Source organism: Apium graveolens, unplaced genomic scaffold, assembly GCF_009905375.1.
Source record: "Apium graveolens cultivar Ventura unplaced genomic scaffold, ASM990537v1 ctg9065, whole genome shotgun sequence".
Classification (NCBI taxonomy): Eukaryota; Viridiplantae; Streptophyta; class Magnoliopsida; order Apiales; family Apiaceae; genus Apium; species Apium graveolens.
The window spans coordinates 25703-30326 of record NW_027421706.1 but is presented as its reverse complement, the minus strand read 5'-3'; positions in this window follow the sequence as shown (position 1 = coordinate 30326).

Here is a 4624-nt window from a genome sequence, read left to right as displayed (position 1 = left end):
AGATATATGAACATACAAATCGAATACAAAAATGTATATAAAATGTATGCACTAAATCAAATAAATCGACTTGCATATAAAAATTTATCCAACAATTTTACAATTTATCCAACAATTATATATATCATACACACACCTACGTATATTCAAAAAATTAAAGCTATAAAACTCACGTAATTAAGGTGCAATTACAAATTTCGAGTACGAAATGAAAGTACGTGAGCGGAAAGAGAAAACCCTAAAAATCTACCCTAAAAATAGAATTATAATTATACATATATCAACAAACCGACGAAATAACGAAGATTTTTACTTATATGTGTATTCAACAAACCAACCAAAACCGACGAATATTTTTCATGCAAAAAGATATTAAAATTGAAAACTACGATTTGAACTTCGATTTTAAGTGAAAAAGTTCATTTTAAACTTCGATTCTTACACAAAAAACATATATACTTACAAAAAACATATATATAACACACACAAAACATATGTACTTACACAAAAAAACATAAAACACACACAAAAAACTGGAAATCGAGTGAGAAATTGAGAATCACACAATTAACTTGAACTTCGATCGTTAATTAACTTGAATCACACACACAAAAAAACATATATATAAATATATATACTTAAACACACAAAACACACACAAAAAAAACATATATATATATATAAACATATACTTACATTGAGTGAGAAATAGAGGACAGATTTTGAGTGGGAAGCCATTGTTCGTCGTTGATTGTACGCCATGGTTCTTCAGTTCGGAGATTTTGGGTGAGAAATTGAGAAAATAGATTTTGAGAAGAAACAGATAAAAGAAAATAAAGTTTTTTTTATTTATACCATGATTAAAACCGACCGTCGAGGCGGTCAGTTATGAGGTTGGTATCTGTGCAGCATGCAAAACGACGTCGTTTCTGTTAAAGGCGGGGTTTTTAATTTTTCACAAAAAAAATTCGCCTAAAATAATGTCGGTCGGTTTTATTAATTATTGGTTGGTTTTAAGTAATCCTAGAAACCCTAACGGTCGGTTTTAACTTACCCTAGAAACCCTAATGGTCGGTTTTCACTAACCCTAGAAACCCCTAAATTCAAAAAATACTTATAAAAACATGATAAATATTATTTAAATAGCCTAATTTCTGGTACACTTGTTCATTTTCATTATGCATGTCCATCCGTACGGTTCGATCTTGTGTAATTTATAATTTAAAATTTATATTTTTTTATTTCACATATTTAGGTAAATTTGCTAATTTACTTTAAAAACGTATTTGTACTCGTAAAAATAATCTAAATTTTTGTGTCTAAGCATATTTTGACATGAAGTTAACATCCGTACGGTTTGATCGTATAAAATTTATTTTAAAATTATGCCGTGTAAATTGAATGTTAAATTCAACTTATTCTGTATACAGAATGGCGGCAATACTAATTGAAGTGATTATGTTTCACGCTATTTAATTTTAATTTATTTAAATAGCCTAATTTCTCGTATATTTGTTCATTTTCATTTTGTTTGTCTATCCGTACGGTTCGATCTTCTGTGATTTATAATTTTATATTATATTTATTTATTTATTTCATATTTTTAAGTAAATTTGATAATTTACTTTAAAAACGTATTTGTACTCGTTAAAAAAATCTAAATTTTTGTGTCTAAGCATATTTTGACATGAAGTTAACATCCATACGGTTTGATCGTATAAAATTTATTTTAAAATTATGTCATTTACATCAAATGTTAAATTCAACTTATTTTATACACAGAATGGCGGCAATACTAATTGAAGTGATTATATTTCACGCTATTTAATTATAATATTATTTAAATAGCCTAATTTTTGGTACATTTGTTCATTTTCATTATGTTTGTCTATCCGTACGGTTCGATCTTCTGTGATTCATAATTTTAAATTTATATTTATTTATTTATTTCACATTTTTAAGTAAATTTACTAACTTACTTATAAAAACATATTTGTACTTGTTAAAATAATCTAAATTTTTGTGTCTAAGCATATTTTGACATGAAGTTAACATCCGTACGGTTTGATCGTATAAAATTTATTTTAAAATTATTCCGTGTAAATGGAATGTTAAATTCAACTTATTCTGTATAGAGAATGGTGGCAATACTAATTGAAGTGATTATGTTTCACGCTATTTAATTTTAATTTATTTAAATAGCCTAATTTCTGGTACATTTGTTCTTTTTCATTATCTCTGTCCATCCGTACGGTTCGATCTTCTGTAATTTATAATTTTAAATTTATATTTATTTATTTATTTCACATTTTTAAGTAAATTTGCTAACTTACTTATAAAAACGTATTTGTACTCCTTAAAATAATCTAAATTTTTGTGTCTAAGCATATTTTGACATGAAGTCAACATCCGTACGGTTTGATCGTTTAAAATAGATAATTACCTTTTATTTAAACAAAGTTTTAAAATGACTCTTGATAATACGATCTAAATCTTGAGGTGTTGTTTCCGGGCTTTGTCTCATAACACAATCTTGGTACTTTCTAAAATATAAAATCATGCATGTGTGTCATTATCAAAATTATTACTCATATTGTTTAAAGTAAGATTTTGGTACTTTAGATAAGGTTGAACTTCGGGAGAGTTTAAAAGAACATATTCTTCCGCTAACTCTCGTTCATCATCATTCATGTATCGAGTTCTTTCTTTTCCAAGAGATTGATTTGGATATTTGAAAACACATTTAATACATACAACAAACACAAACACACACACATTAATTACAATAAATGAGAAAAACTCACAATTTCTCTATTACTCCTCCACTTCAATTTTCTTCAATTTTCCCTCTTAGTTGTTTTTTTATATTTTGCCCTAATTTCAAGAAATGAAAGATATAACACAAAAAAATAAAAAAAACTGCTTTAAACCGACCGACGACGGTTGGTTATAAAAAAAGCAGTTAAACGACACCGTTCTGTATATGACGGGTACTTTTTTATACTTTATATTAATTTTATATTTTCACCTATAACCGATCGAAGACATTGGTCGGTTTTAATGACCTCCAACTAGGGTTTTAACCGACCACATAAACGTGGTCGGTTTTACTTGTGCCACATCAGCAAAACTGCATCGTTTTTAGCTTCTATAACCGACCACCTGTATATGGTCAGTTTTAGCTCTGCCACATCATCAAAACTGCGTTATTTATCCTCTTACATAACCGACCAGCCTGGTGGGCGGTTATATTGGAGCCAAATCATCGTTGGTCGGTTATGTGTGGTCGGTTTTGTCCTGTTTTCCTGTAGTGATATTAAGCATAGTAAGCATGGATACTAGACACTAAGATAAGCAATGTTCCGTTCATACAATTACAAAATATGGGAGATGTAATACATAAGATCTATTAAAACTTTATTTTAAACTTTCTTATAACACCAAATTGAACCAGACACAATACAGCAATGTTAGAGTCAAATGCTTCAATTTTCTAGTCAGCGCAAATAAGTACTTATATCAACTGCAAATAATTAACTTTCTTTTGCTTTTGCCACCTACCTAAAATAATCAACGGCAAATAATGTACATATAAGTACTTATGGCAATTTATCTATATAATTAGGTTAGGTGGATATTTAAATACTTGTTTAAATATATATTTGTTTGATATTTATATCACAATAGTTTGATTATATAAAATAAATCTTAATAAAATTGATATAAAACAATAACGTAAAATTCAAATAATATATAAAGATTATATAATTAATTAATTGATTAGCATAGGGTAATATATAACTAAACAAGTAATTAAAAATTATCTCTCGATTAAAAACTTACACAAGAAGCCTTTTGGTTTTCCTCATATTATTATTCATATTAACTCCCACTCTCCCTCTCCTTATTTCTTGATTTCAAACCGAGCAAAGATATCCATTGTCAAAGACATGAATGTTGAGGAGACCCCAAAATGTGCAGCAATTTGAATCTCCACAACATTTTGGGTCTCTTCAACATTCATGTCTTCACAATGGGTATCTGCCATTGCTCGGTTTGTAATCAAGAAATACAGAGAGGGAGAGTAGGAGTTATTGTGATTATAATATCAGGGAAATACCAAAAGTCTTCTTGTGTAAGTTTTTAAAGGAGAGAAAAGTTTTAATTACTTGTTTAATTATAAATTACCCTATACTAATCACTTAATTATATAATCTTTATATATTATTTTACGTTGTTGTTTAATATCAATTTTATTATGATTTATTTTATATATAATCAAATTATATCAATTTTTAATTACTTGTTTAATTATATCCATGTTTAGATACTTATTTATTTCCAATTACTTGTTTAATAGTTGTTTATTTGCATTTACTTATTTATCTATGTAATTGGGTTAGTTGGATATTTAAATACTTGTTTCATTGCTATTAGTTGTTTAATATTTAAATACTTGTTTAAATATATCTTTGTTTGATATTTATATCACAATAGTTTGACCTAGGTTTGCATGAATTGTACTTTTCGCTAGCTACCATATCATGATCGTGCTTCAATTGAACCAAAGTAATTTCCCACTTATCATTTTTAACTCTATGAGTAACACACATTTGGGCATTAC